Consider the following 15,707-nt stretch of genomic DNA (forward strand, 5'->3'; position numbering starts at 1 on the left):
ACTGTTGTGCCTTTCCCCAAAATAAATTACCATATTTTTTGCTCTATAAGACTCACTTTTTCCCTCCTAAAAAGTAAGGGGAAATGTGTGTGCATCCTATGGAGTGAATGCAGGCTGCACAGCTATCCCAGAAGCCAGAACAGCAAGAGGGATTGCTGCTTTCACTGCGCAGAGATCCCTCTTGCTGTTCTGGCTTCTGAGATTCAGAATATTTTTTTTCTCGTTTTCCTCCTCCAAAAACTAAGTGCGTCTTGTGGTCTGGTGCGTCTTATAGAGCGAAAAATACGGTAGGTACTTTCTCATGAAGACTGGTGCTTTACATGTTCTGTAAAGATCTCATTTTTCACAGTAACCTTTCTATGATCTCTCATCTGTATTGGAATAGTGTTGTGAAAGTAAAAAAAAAAAAATGCATTGCAAAAAACCATGCATATTTGTTATATTTTGTGATTGTTTCGCTTGTAATATATTTAAATACATTTTGTCAAAGTTGCCAGTTTGTGATGAAACAATTGTGCCAAACATGGCTTTAGAATTTCAGCATCATCGTCTGCTGTATTTTCATTTTTCTTGCTACATTTCTGTTCTTTTCCCTTTTTCCTTTTTTGTGTGCTTGTGTGCAAGCAGTATTTTAGCTTGCTTCCTCATCTGAAAATAAAAGGTCACCGTAAAAATAGTGTAATGCTACCCCTGGAAAGACTGCTGTTAAATGCAATTTTTGTTTCATTGTGAGTGCAAAAAAATCTCCCACAGCAAAGAGTACACCCATCAAATGTGCTAAAGGAAAAGGTGTCAGAGCTGTCTTGCTCTCATGTGCAGTATACAGAAATAAAAGAGTCAGTGCTGTGATGCAGTACCATATGTTGGCAAGGAAATACTGGTAAAGCGTTGATGAAATCTATCACTCAAGAAAACAATGTTACCAAATGATGGAATCATTAACCTAGCAGACCAAAACTCACCTGCCTTGAGGAAAGTAAAATGGTAAAAGGAATATCTGGCCTACCATTACTCTATAAATTCATATAGCCCAATAATAACCTGTCTATAACGGTAACATATGCCTGGATTCGTAAAGAATATAGAGCAGCACAGTATATTCACAATCCATTTCTAGTCAGATCAGTTTTGGTAAATCACAGATTCATGGAAGCCACAAGTACTTTAGGAAAGGTATTTAATAAATTCTGATTGGCTGGAGCACATAGAGATTCTACATGTGGGTAGTTTAGAAGTTTATCATAGCATCTAGAATTTCCAGAGACTCTACAGCAGTTTCTCAAACTTTTAAAAAGGTAAAGGTACCCCTGCCCGTACGGGCCAGTCTTGACAGACTCTAGGGTTGTGCGCTCATCTCACTCTAGAGGCCGGGAGCCAGCGCTGTCCGCAGACATTTCCGGGTCACGTGGCCAGCGTGATAAGCTGCATCTGGCGAGCCAGCGCAGCACACGGAAACGCCGTTTACCTTCCCGCTAGTAAGCGGTCCCTATTTATCTACTTGCACCCGGGGGTGCTTTCGAACTGCTAGGTTGGCAGGCGCTGGAACCGAGCAACGGGAGCGCACCCCGCCGCGGGGATTCGAACCGCTGACCTGACGATCGGCAAGTCCTAGGCGCTGAGGTTTTACCCACAGCGCCACCTGCGTCAAACTTTTAGATCATCCTTAATGCCTGACTCTAGCTTCTGACCCTTTTATCTTTGTGCTGTCATCTGTTGTACAGATGAACATGCCAGGATCCTTAGTTATAACCTCATTTATACAGCCTGTTGCTGCTGCTTGTGTTGATCGGTGGGATACTAATCTGAACACTGGCACTATAAGAGGAATAGAACATATCTCTAATCCTATCCATAAACTATAGTCAGCCAGGAAAATACCATTAACCACAAAGTGACTACTCTCTCTAGCTCCCTTCTTTTCAAATCATATTAGGATGTTAGGAAAGTGGGGGTGCTGTCACAGCCCTTGCGTTCAGTCCTCTGTCAGGTATATATAATGCACCCAGGCCTTGGCTGGAGGTCAGGAAGGCATTACTTGCTTAATGAACATACATATCCATGTTCCCTTCAAGGGGGAAACCACCATATTGAGAACCCCATCTATACAGGGTTGTGCAGCAGATTCTTTCCAGATCTCATACGGAGAAGATAATAAGGCACATTAGCAGTCCTGCTGGGGTTGTACATATCAGTTTCTGCCAGTTGAGTAAAAAGCAAAGAATCTGCAACCATTCAACTGGAAAGTAGTTTAAGTGCATATTATAAACTGATGGGTACCACACTAGATTTCTAACAATGTGACGGCCACATTTCTCCCTTAGAACTTAACATTTCTGCTGCACCCAACAGCACGGCAGAAGAATACCATTCTGCACTGGTGTTCTGAAAACCCTTAAATAAGAAAAAAATAAAGCTGCTTGAAATGGTTTTTCATTAAGACTCTGTTACTAGCAAGGAGAACATGTGGGACAATTAACCTTCCCTGGGTCTTGCCTCATTAAAATTTTAGCAGATGCTATTGATCATCTTTACACTGCATGGTGTCTACTGCAAACAAGCACTGCTGGCACTCTGGCATATATAAGAGGACAGCTTCCCAGGCTGGTGACCAGCATTATAAAGCATGCAGTTTTGTAAATTACTGTGCAGTAACCAACCAGTTCCATTACAAATTTTAAAAATCCCTGACATTTCACTGGCGCATTACAGACAAATAGTATTCTCTTCCATATTTATTGCTGTATTATGTGATGTACATCACAGTAGTTACTGACCAATATGTGTCTGATGAAGTGCTAAAAGTATCCTTGAGATCCAATCATTTCTACAAAAACAGCTGGATTGTGCTGTTGTTCTGCCCTGGAATTTATCTCCTGTGTGTTTCTGGATGCAACTTAAGGACAATCCACTCATGCAAGTTTCAGGTTTGCCACTACTGGAATACCAATGAAATACATCTCTGTTTGGATTAGATGTTCAACAGAATGCCTGTAGGCTACCTAAATCCCTCCTTAAGCCTTGTGTTTCCAGGATTTAAATTTGTGGTTTTTTTTGTTTTTCACTGTTGATTGGCACAGGAATTACCTTCCTCTGTGGACATACAATGATTTGAATGTGCAATTCTTAATGCATAGTTAATCACCCATTTTCTAACCGGTACATAATCTCAAGCTTCCCAGCTGTAATATGTGGTGACTGAATGTGCGTGTGTAATGGTGATGTGTGTTGGGATGAGTTCAGGAGGGCTCGGTTTCATTCTTTACTGAAATGTGACCATTTTATATAAGTAAGCCTTATGCTCCTGCATTGCATTGCTGGTTTTTATTGTCTTGTATTTCCTGGGATGCTAATGTATTTGTGCTCTTGGAATTCTAATGATGTCAAGTTCTCTCTCATATTTGTAATTGCCTTACTTTCAAGCTGCTAATCAGTTTGCTGTTATTGTGAACGCCACGTTTCCTCTCCAGGGCTTCTGAAGCTAGTCTGCACATTTTCTCCCCCTCTCTCTAAAAACCCAAAGCACAGCTATTGCACTCTGACATATAATCAGTGACCTGTTTAAAATTATTGATTTAAGCTGTTCAGAAATCAGACTTCATAAAGTAGGCAGTTTTAATACAGATAATTGACTCTTGGCAGTTAGGTCCTGTTACCTTAGGCCAAAATAAAGCGGGGCAGGGAATGATAGTGTTGTTGATACAATGCTACACAACATACATCTCTGTATGTCCTAATTCTTAAGAGTTTCATTTCAAAGCCTCCATTGTTGAATGGGCCAAGTAATCTTTCTTCCATAGTTTCCCATCATCAGAATACCACTCTGTGGTGCCACTCCAAGTACATGTGAAATGAAGTCAGAGAAAAGGGCCCCATGTCATGTGTCTTATAGTCTCCCTATATGGGGTTTTATATTGGTGGTAGTGTGCTGTGAATGGGAGTTGTTATGCCATATCTTATGCTCTGCCACGGCAATATTGGTAGGATGGAAGGTGACCAGAGGTGGCTACTTTGTTTTGTGAGGTAAATTCCTTACACAAGGTTGGCAGCTTGTCTAAAGCTTTGCAGCCATATTCTGGGTGCATAGAAGATTTTGCATAAGTGTGCTCTTACGCTGTCCCGCCTACAGCTCACCCCAGTTTCATCAACATACTTTCTCTGGTGAAATAGCTCTGCAAGCAGAGTATTCTACAGGTATGTAAGAGGAGTTCTACTGGCAGATCTGTCAGGCCAGTAGCATATTTCGAGTTCCACCAACATAATTAGGCTTCTGCCACTTCCCAATGCACCTCTGCTGGTGGATCAGACTGCACCCTGAATGTCTCACATAATTGATCAGTAATCAGCAGAAGTACGTAGTTCTAATTTCAAAGTCTGGGTTCATTTTAATGCTGGGAATGTGTATTCTTGACTGCTCGCTGTGACTAGGAAGTAGGATTGGGGGATAGGAATTGTACAGGTGGCAGGTTTGCCAACTTGAAGTCTTATTCCTGAATTTAAAGTGGAGGGGGGAAAGATATTGGCAGAACATGTTTATAGTCATAAAATGAAAGGGATTTATAGCCAACAATTAAGCTATTAAAATAACCATTAGGATTCTATTCTCCTCTGAGATTACAATATTGACTCACTTTTCTCCCCTTAGAGAATGTGGGAATTCTTTCACTTCATATGTGAGGACTTGACAGAAAATGAGAGAACAGGTACACAGGCAGGAGGATGAAAGGGAGATTTTTCTTCCACTCTTAGCCCCGTAGACTAACAATGGCACCCAGTAGAGATAGAGAAAACTCAAGGGTTGGAAGCTTAGAAGCCGCAACACTCTATGCTCTTTTGCACTTGGACGTAACACATTCAGAATTAAAGATAGCTCCAGGGACTGGAAAAGAAACCAACAATCTGTACTTTGTCCAAAGCAGTTGTGGATTTGAGCCAAAAGAGAAGCGCACAGTGGAGGCTTCTTCTGATATTATGGAACGTAGCACTTACAAACAAATGCAAATGGCCCACACTTTCTCCATGCTTCCAGACCTTTTCCCCTTCATTCAGAATAAAAGGTTCAGATTTATATTGTAAGCCACTCTGTGATCCGTGGTATAGAAATGAAATAAATAAATAACTTTTCCAAATGAGAATATGCCTGTACCTGCCCCTGAGAGTGGAGGGAAGATGCAGAAGTTTGGCTTTGCATGATAAAAGAGAAGTCTAGGGTATTTGCACTTGTCTCTGCCTGCCACCCATGTCCCATGATGACGGAGGTTTATTGCCTGCTAAAATAAGGAAATATGTACATAGGCCACAAATGCACCCCTGATTGCCCATTGGCAGGAGGTGTGACTTCACTGTCTTATTTCTTGTTCCTAGAAGAGCAGCAAATACGGCTTAGTTGAAATCCCACTGCTTGCCCTTCAAGTCATTCCAGAACTTGGGTGTTGTGCAAATGTACCATATATCCCAGTTGTGCAGTCTGAGCCCCCCTGCTTTTTTTGCAAGTAGTGTCCTTCCTGTCATTTTTACTATAGCTGTTCTGCTACTGCTCACTGAACTACATTATAGGGCCGGCTCTCAAACATAAAGAAACCCATTAAACATGCTCTATGGACTTGAACAGTTCACCTTGTTACATTTGAGTCCTGATCCCTGCAATTATTTCCTCTCTTTTTTAATAAGATGGTGTCAGATTTTAAAGAAAGAGGTGGAAAAGTGGTTGTATACCTTTGCTACATACTTCATAAGTACAAGAGAAAAAGTCAACAGTAGGTATAGCCTAACAGCAACATTTCAGTGTAATCACTATGAGCAACAACAATAATATATGTAGATTATAGAGTGTTTGGCTCTATAAATAATAATGCAGGCCTTTGCCCTATTCTTAATTCTCAATGCAGTAGAGGTGATAAAGGAAGAGAAGTTGAAGGTGAAGGTAAACAAGGGAAGGATATGTTTTAGTTCAGTTATAGGTACTTCAGCTTCACTTCACTAGAGGATAAGAACTAAGAAGTTATGCCAACAAAGTTGTTGTTAAGAATAACATTTATATCCTCCCCTTCCTCCTGAAGGAGCTCAATAAACACATCAGTGGTAGAACAATACAATAAAACAAACTGAAAACAATCCTTGATTAAAAACAATTAAATATATCTGTATAAAAATAATTACAATACAGGTGCAAATCAGCATAAAGATCTCCATTTAAAGGGCTAGTTGAAAGAAGAAGGAGATTTTTTATGAAGGATTTGAAGGAAGGATGTGCCATCAGAAATGTGTTCATTCTTATTAATGGTTAACTGTTGAAATGTTAAGTTAAAAGAACATATATCCAGCACAAGAAATCTTACATGCCACTGTAGCAGAGGTTCATTTAAATTCTTAACAGATTTGCAGAATCCTAGATATGCAAGCAGATGCTGTTAATTTTTCTGGTAATGTGCACCAATAAAGAATAAACATTGATAGCCTTAAAATCAGTGAACCAGTTTAGAATGGTTTATAATTTGTTTGCCATATGGCATTTTAAAAAGCATCATTACCCAAAAGGCAGAAACACTGGAAATAATGGGATGCTTTTTGTACTGCAGAAATATGCTTTGAATTAAAAAATACTGGTCTCACTGAATGACCATTATTATTTCTAATAAGCAAGCAGATGGATACACTGAAAGAAGAAAACCTGTCTCATAAATGAGACTATATCCAATTTCTCCAGAATGTTGGGTGCAAGAGATTATAGAACTGCCAGATATAATAGATGTAGGAGGTGCAAGTGTCATTCACCTATTTGGCAGGAGCTTTCGAACTACATTTCCCACATGCTCCACGGCAGTTTCTGAAATTGCTCTAGTGAGGGTATACAAACATTTGTAATTAACCCCAAATAAGCAACCCAACCTCTCAAAGTTCACAATTACATTAAAGCAAAATATCAACTTAAAAATGGCATGGTGCATGAATCTTCATTAATATCTTATTTCTATACTGACTAAATACCAAGGGTAGCATAAATGAAAAGGCTTGATGTCACGATGGGTCTCAGTGGTTCAGCAGAATTGGCTGCTTTCATAAAGAGATCTCTGAGACCCAGGCTAGACATGATACTAATTCTGTGAGCGGTCTTGGGACTGAGGAAGGGGAAGTTTAAGTCTTTCCTTTCTTGCCATAGTCCTGACAGAAATCACTCAGTGACCCAGTTTTGCAAGTAATGCTAATGCTGAGCCAAACCCTGTCTCAGAGTGAATGAACAAATGAGAGGCTTACAGAGTGACATCACAGCTGCAGGACTCCTCCCCACAGTCTGACGGCTACCACATTACCCAAAGTTAAACAATGGGTTGGCTTAGTGTTACTTCACCAACATTAATTGCAGGGTTCCATCCCTTAAAAACAACTTAGGGTCAAACTAGGCATGTCAGTGGCTCAGTTTACATGTAAAGCTAAGGCAGATCTTGTCTTAGTGCATGCATGCTCCCAGAGAGGAGATTATGACGCCTTTGCTGCTCCTCTGGTCCTCCTGCTGCTGTGAGCTAAGTCATAGCCATTCGTGTGTTACCTGAACCCAGGTTTATGGTTTTGTCTTACACAGTCTTTGCTTGCCAGCTTTCTGTTTGATTGAATGTTGAACTCTAGAGCATGGATAGCCAATGTAGCACCCTCCAGATGCTGTTGGACTACAACTCTCACCATCCCTGGCCATTGGTCATGCTGTCTGGGGCTGATGAGACTTACCAACTAACTACAGCATATGAGTGCATCGTTTCTGCTACTCCTGCTCTAGAGCCTGTACCCTTAAGGAAGACCAACCAGCTCCCAATACCAATATTCCAACTGATGAAAATCCTCATCCATTGTGTTTGTGGTATTCTGATTAGATCCACTAAGTTTGTTCTGGTATAAGCTTTCGTGTGCAGGCACACTTCTTCAGATACCTTCAGATGCTACTGGACAATTTTTTATTCTTTTCCCCGACTGCGTCAGACCAACACGGCTACCTACCTGATTACATCCAACATCTTTGTATCCTTTTCATGGTTCTACCTTTTGAACCTTTTCTCATTCTTCCCTAATTTTGAACAGCCACTCCTATTCTTTTTACCAGGCCAACTCGTAACTCCTTATTTCTTGCTATCCGATTTTCCACGCCCTGTCATCAAAAATTATTCATTGCCTTTAAGCTCTGTGTTTTGTGCAGGAAGCAAATTCCATCTATGCATCCAGGTCATTATGTCTTCTTGTTCTCTTGTGTGTGGAAGAGAAGAAGTGGCTGGCAGACACTTTGTGCCCCGTTTGTGGCACCTAGAGCTTTAACCCTCTGTGCCTCTTGACACCCACAGCTGGTACTGCCCAAAAGGCCCAAGAATGCCAAAAGTGTTGCGATATTTAAAAGGCCAGTGAGCATGCAGTGTAGTAGATTATTCTCTCTTCCGGATATTGTCTTTTCCCCGAAAGGGGGGGGGGGACTGTTCTTAGACACAGGTATACACTATAGTAGCTCATCCTTTCTATTTTCACAAGATTCTTTTTTCCAAGAAGGAAGGATAATCATCAGAGATATCCAAGCATCCTTCTGCACAGAAACTCCTTTATGCTTCAGCTGGAAAATATGATTCATTCGTTTGCTCCCTTGTTCCATTGGTATGCTAGCTGGTTTCTGGGCAGCCTAATATAAACTGGTGCATGTGAGACAGCAATATGCCCACTGGTCCAAGGAAGAAATGTTTCCAAGATGCACAATAAGGTATTTAGCATTGTATCAGCTGGGAGCCCCTGGCATCCGTGTACGATCATTAAAGCTTTTATCTACAAACACCTGAATGTATATCAGTTCTTCCACTTTGCCATATGAAGTAAGAATAGGACCCACATCTTCCTAGTGTCTGACAGCTGAATTATGACCCACAAAATGGTTTCTCTCAGTACTGCTGGGGGGTGGGGGAGGGAGAGAAAGAGAAAGATGATGACTGGAGTTAATGAATATCCTTCCAGAAGGAGATAATGAGAGAATTGTGATGCAGGGTAAAATCATGGAACCTGCAATTATTTTTGAAGGCTTCAATTTTCGTTTAGCCCTAGCCAAGATGTGCTTTTTGAGAAGCCACTCATAAATCCATTTTCTGGAATTGTTTATTTCTGTATCTATTTTGCTCCCCATAAATGTGCAGTTTCCTAAAATCTTTCTGTTATTTCTGTTTCACTTGGAAGATTTTCTGTTTGGCCATTTATACCATCCCCCTCCCCCCAATACTCTGGGTTTTGACGTTTATTAATAAGAGTGATTGCCCAATAAATCAGCTTTATTTTAATAGTGCTTGAATATGCAGAGAACAATAACTGAAACTGTGAATGAAATGAAGTACTTAGCATTAAAAAATATAGTTGGAATAGCTGTAGGCTCTGACAAACCACATATGAGCAAAATCTATAAGGATGTCTTCCTGTATTATTTAATTCTTCAGTACACCATATCAGAATGTCTCTGTGTTTGACTTGCCATCAGATTTGTAATTCAGTTTGACATTAACAGAGCAATCCTAACCCCAGCCAGGCAGCAGCAGCCTCTGCTGCATCCACCACTCTGCTGCTTAAACTGGGGCTGGGGTAGAAGACAAGGCAGGCAAACCAGGAGCGGGCACAGCACCTGAGCCCAATGATGGCATGGGTTGGCAGAGGATCCAGCTCTGGAGTCAGGGGATCCCATGTTGCCTTCCAACATGCTCTGTTTGGGGGAATTTCTACAGGTTGCACACTGGGGAACAGAAGACAGCAGAGCTGTTTGGGGCTGGGTAGAGCAGGGATCAGCAAATTTTTTAGCCGCAGGCCGGTCGACTGTCCCTTGTGGTGGGCCGGAGAGCGGCACCAGTGGGGGGGGGAGCTGGAAGAAGAGGTGACGGGGGCAAGTAGTCCTCTCCCCACCCCCCAGCCTCAGCCGCTGCACTTACCTTCCCTGGGGCTGCCACCACTACCACCACCGCTGCTTCTCGTGGGTAGGCAGAGCGAGCTCGGCCGCGCTGCTCTCTGGGCCACAGGAGCACCAGGACGGCAGTGGCGGAGGGAAGATGAGCAGTGCGAAAGGGCTGGATCCGGAGAAGGGCTTCTGAAAATGGCACTCAGTCAGCTTAGCCCAGCCCCCTTCCTCCTCTAGGCAGGGTGGGGAGAAGCCTGGAGGGAGGAGGTGCCACCGTGGTGTGGGGGGAGGAATGGAATGGCGCAAGAAAAAAAATGGCGCAGCCTGAACAAACAGAATCTCCACGCCGATCCACAGAAAGTCCGTGGACCGGGTCCTGAAAGCAATTTTGCCTGATCCGGCCCACGGACCTTAGTTTGCTGACCCCTGGGGTAGAGGGAGATTTCCACCCCATCAAATCCTGTGATAGTAGGAAGCCATGACTTTAATTTCATATGGTGGTGGGATAAAAAGTTGGGGGGAAATCAGGATCTATAGGGTCGGGTTCAAATGATGAACTTCAGCAGCAGAAGTCCACACAGTGACCTCTACTTGTGCAGTGGGGCTCCCCACCCCAGAGGTATAGGATTGCAATGTAAATATGTATTGTATAATAGTGAAAATTGAATTAAAGTTGCAATTAGGAAACATTAAGCACCAGTATTGAAACTGTCAGGCACCAGTATTTTGAGGAGTGTAATAATATTGCAAAGTATTATTGGCATCATCCAACCAAAGTTTATAAACAGCTTATGCTTAACCCTGTCATTGAAATTAATTGAAATTAAAAATGCTTAATTTTGGCTGTCTCAAGATTTATATATTCAGATGAGACACAAGATCTGTATAATTTGTGTTAACTTTCTGCTTTGATTTTTACATTCAATTTTCTGTGTGTGACCTTACTTAACCCAGAGTGTCTGTGTCTCAATTTGCTCATAATTAAAACAGAGGGTAATACTTAGGTTTGCACCCAGAAATAAAACACTGTGAAGTAAAATACTCCTGTTAAGTGGAGGGACATTATTTTAATGCTGTGCATATTTTTAGATTATAGATTCTGAAAATAGATGAAAAGCCTGATTGGAAACACAATGGTAATTTTAAATACCTAAATTGCCTTTGTGTCACGCAGTATGATGATTTATTTAGATTTTTTTAGATTTTTTATTTATTTAGTGCCTACATTTTTAATTAGAACAATAAATGAAGAGGTGAAATGATTTGGATGGTGAGGGAGCCAACATTTCATTTACTATCATAACCTGGCAAAAATCCAGCCTGATCTTGATTGTTGTTGTTGTTTAGTCGTTTAGTCGTGTCCGACTCTTCGTGACCCCATGGACCAGAGCACGCCAGGCACTCCTGTCTTCCACTGCCTCCCGCAGTTTGGTCAGACTCATGTTTGTAGCTTCGAGGACACTGTCCAACCATCTCGTCCTCTGTCGTCCCCTTCTCCTTGTGCCCTCAATCTTTCCCAACGTCAGGGTCTTTTCCAGGGAGTCTTCTCTTCTCATGAGGTGGCCAAAGTATTGGAGCCTCAGCTTCACGATCTGTCCTTCCAGTGAGCACTCAGGGCTAATTTCCTTAAGAATGGATGTGTTTGATCTGCTTGCAGTCCATGGGACTCTCAAGAGTCTCCTCCAGCACCATAATTCAAAAGCATCAATTCTTCGGCGATCAGCCTTCTTTATGGTCCAGCTCTCACTTCCATACATCACTACCGGGAAAACCATGGCTTTAACTATACGGACCTTTGTTGGCAAGGTGATGTCTCTGCTTTTTAAGATGCTGTCTAGGTTTGCCATCGCCTTTCTCCCAAGGAGCAGGCATCTTTTAATTTTGTGACTGCTGTCACCATCTGCAGTGATCATGGAGCCCAAGAAAATAAAATCTCTCACTGCCTCCATTTCTTCCCCTTCTATTTGCCAGGAGGTGATGGATCTTGATAGATTACCTTAGTCATTTAGTATGCCTTTCATTGCAAAATACACCATTACCACTTAAATAAATTTGCATTTTTTTTCTTGAACTAACAATGAGAAAATAGCATTTTTCAAGTGCTTTAAAGTATTTTTGGTGACAACTTCTACAACTTTCATGTTGCAATAATTTGAAGTGTCCAAGGAAAAGAAAGGCAAACCAAGATTACAATAAAAAGCTCGGATAACCCTTTCAACTATTAGACGTCCAGGTGCTATTTTAACACAGTGCAATTTGTTTTAATGCAAGCAGTAATGACGATAACTGCAAATCACTGCATCAAGAAGCTTTTAGAGACTGAGCGCATGAAACAGAGGTCAAATGTTCTATTTCTCGTTGTGAATTTTACATGAGTTTAATACATTGGCATTTTCAGTACTGAAACCTGTGAAATACTGGCCAATACTTCAAAGGCACAATCTAATAGAGGCTCATAAAAATTGGACTTCAAATGTGCAGATAATTTTCCTCTTATATTTTCATTTGCATGGACCACATTGCATGTGAAAATAAAGCGTTTCCCTGCTTTCACATTCATATAGATGTATCCATTGAAGTTTTGTCCTCTAATATGATCAGTGCAGTTAGTGTCTGGAACACAGAGGAGGGAAAGAATTGGTAGCTCCAGCAGCATTAATGGTGACATCCGTCTTGCCCACAAAACAATGGAGACTGCCTGTCCAAACTAGGTGCACATCTGCCCATTTCCCTACTCTCCTCTCATACAGAAGTTGAGTTTGATGCCAGCAAGTAACACTGTGGGTTCCCAGAAAAAGCAGAATCACCGTGTTGGATAGAGGTACCTGGACTGGGAAACCACCACTCCCACCCACCATAACTGGACAAAATACCAACATGATAAATCTACTGTCTCTTTGCTTGATAAATTAAGAGTGTTGTCACAAATGTGTAGCATGGATAGATTGTGTAGTGCATTATAAATGAACTTTTGATAGCGGCAACTCTTTTATATCATATTATTACTTAAGAAAATGCAGTAAGGCACATCAAGTAATGCGCATAGTGGGGTATACAATTAGCTCAAAGTGGAGATTCATGATGTGTTTATCTTGCCATAGTTGCAAATATTTTTATTTTCAAAAAACAAATACACAATGGACTTCATCCTGTTCACAGGATGGATGGCCAGCAGAAGAATTTGTTGCATGGAACTGTCTTCTTCTCATGTAACCCTATCTTCAAGTTATAAAGTAATGTGGATGACAGAGAAATCTGTGTCATATTATATATTTAAGCTGTATTTAGAGCTAAGGGAAAGTTGGCAGTTCTCAGTAGTATATGGATTTTATGTCTTATAATACTGTGGTTCAATACAACTTCAAAACAGACACTGCCTAAAATGTTTGTTTCGAAGCAGTGCATTTCCATTGTCTAGGTAAAGGTGAAGGGACCCCTGACCATTAGGTCCAGTCGTGGCCGACTCTAGGGTTGCGGCACTCATCTCGCTTTATTGGCCGAGGGAGCTGGCATACAGCTTCTGGGTCATGTGGCCAGCATGACTAAGCCGCTTCTGGCGAACCAGAGCAGCGCACAGAAACGCCGTTTACCTTCCCACCAGAGTGGTACCTATTTATCTACTTGCACTTTGATGTGCTTTTGAACTGCTAGGTTGGCAGGAGCAGAGACCGAGCAACGGGAGCTCACCCTGTCATGGGGATTCGAACCACCGACCTTCTGATCGGCAAGCCTTGGCTCTGTGGTTTAACCCACAGCGCCACCCGCGTCCCTCTCAAAAGCAATGCACAAGCTCCTCAGGATCTGATATGCAGTTGGTGACTCTTAAGAATGCTGGCCTGTGATGACAGTTGGAAGACCCTGGTGCATAATATAGAAGGGGCATTGCCCATAAGCTGCCCATCTTCTTTGATGATAGATAGCATCCTTTTAGGTGCATTTTAATTCCATTTTCTCTGGTGGCTGAAGAATCTATTCGAAGATCGGCAAGCCCTGCCACAGTTTTTCCATCTGTGTATTTCATTGGAAAAGCCATGAACAATGCTTTGCTTTCTTGTGCTCACTTCTGTGCTAAAATTGTAGGGGTAATTTCTCATCATAATTTTGAGTGCCAGCCCAGTGCCTGTAATGCCAGATGTTTCTGTTACTCGCCAGACTTTTCCACTCATTGGTGTCAAATTCTTTTAAGTCACTTTTACAAACATCCTTATATCAGTCAGAGCATTGAGGTCTGACTGGCTGGGCATATGGCAGGTGTATAATTGCTTCAGAACATGCACAAAGTAGAGAGTTGTGAAACATCCCAGAGAAATTTCACTAGAAGACCAGCTTGCATTCATCTCTAGAATTGGCATAGTGAGTAGTGTGTCAGATTACAAATCTTATATGGTTCCATTGACCTAAATTTACAGTACACAAATTGGGGCATGTGAATAGAGTTTCATACGTGCTTTATCAGTGAAAGGACTAGCAAGACATAATATTTGAGAAGCTTTGCCAGAAACAACGTTGTACTGTATTTTTAGACCTTAAAAAAATGAAACTGTATCAACAGTTTGGTGCCAGCCTTAATGAATTCCATCTTTCTATATTGTTCTGCAGGCAACCCAACTTCTGAACTGCCAGGGCAAACGCTTGTGTTCTGGTCCACCAGGTGTTCCAAAACCATTGTTTTTCTAGGCAGGCCAGGAAAAGCATACTGGTGAACTATGACTAAAAACATAAGAATCCTGTCAGTTCAGACCAGTGGCCCATCTAGTCCAGCATCCAGTTCTCTCATATGCCAATAGGAAGCTTAGAAGCAGGAAATGAATGCAGTAATACTCTCCTCCACAGTGGAGGTTCATGGTTTTTAGAATATATTCGGTGTGGTGGTCTACAGTTGTGCAGGGTATTCTAAAAGCCCCAAAGTGTTCATCCATTCATGTCACATGTGTGTGCCCTGAAGTCTTGTAATGTGCCCTGAAGTTGCTTTAGGTCAGATTTGTATGATATTTACTGAAGGTTCTTTTCCTCCCTCACAAGTCCTATACACCCTCAATCCCAAAAGAGATTCACATCTCTATATAGGTAATGTACTTTTATGTCATAGCCCATTCCTGCTTGCTAAAAATGCCCACATTAAAATACTTTAGTGTGATTCAGGAAAGGAATGTGAGATTAATTTTGCAACATGCTCCTTTAGTGGACTTGCTCTTATTTTTTAAAGAAGTTTCAAATTAAGTATTAAAATATTTGAATAGGGATGTCACAAGATTTCAAAGAGAGGTGCTCTAATAGGCCATGCTTTTAATGTTCATAAGAAGATTGGGTCAAATGCAGCCTGATTCATGGTCTACTGTTAGCTGGGCTAAATTCACTCCCTAGTACTATGAATCACCACTGAGGACCCGCTTGGTACACACAGGGTTATAACATTCTGCTGTCATTTACCTGTCAGGGATCCTGGGACATAAAAGTTTCATACATGTTCAGTTGAGCATCTTTAGTTTTGAACAGCCTGAAGTGCTCTTGGTGCCTGTACAGTGAAGTGATTTCTTCAAAGCCTAATATAATTCTTTGGGCAGTTTATTTTTTGGCATTAGTTCACGAATGGTTTGTTTTGTTTTTGTTATTTATTTTGATCTTGTATTTTTATGCTGTGAACCACCTTGAGATCTATGGATGAGGTAATAATAATAATTAATTCATGGGTGGATGGGAGATTCCTCATGGATCCAAACAGCCATCTGTAATCTCTGGGTCCAATACATTGTGACTGGTGAATCTTTTTCAGCCCAAAGGTCACATTCCCTTCTCAGCAATCTTCCAAGGT

General features: G+C 41.4%; 1 protein-coding gene across 2 annotated transcripts in view; it reads left to right on the forward strand.

Moving 5' to 3' along the window:
- Positions 1–15,707, forward strand: part of SPOCK1 (SPARC (osteonectin), cwcv and kazal like domains proteoglycan 1) — a 413,288-nt gene that overhangs the window by 137,351 nt on the left and 260,230 nt on the right. The window lies entirely within an intron of this gene.

The sequence above is a fragment of the Podarcis pityusensis genome, assembly GCF_964106645.2.
Source record: "Podarcis pityusensis genome assembly, chromosome: 2".
NCBI lineage: Eukaryota > Metazoa > Chordata > Lepidosauria > Squamata > Lacertidae > Podarcis > Podarcis pityusensis.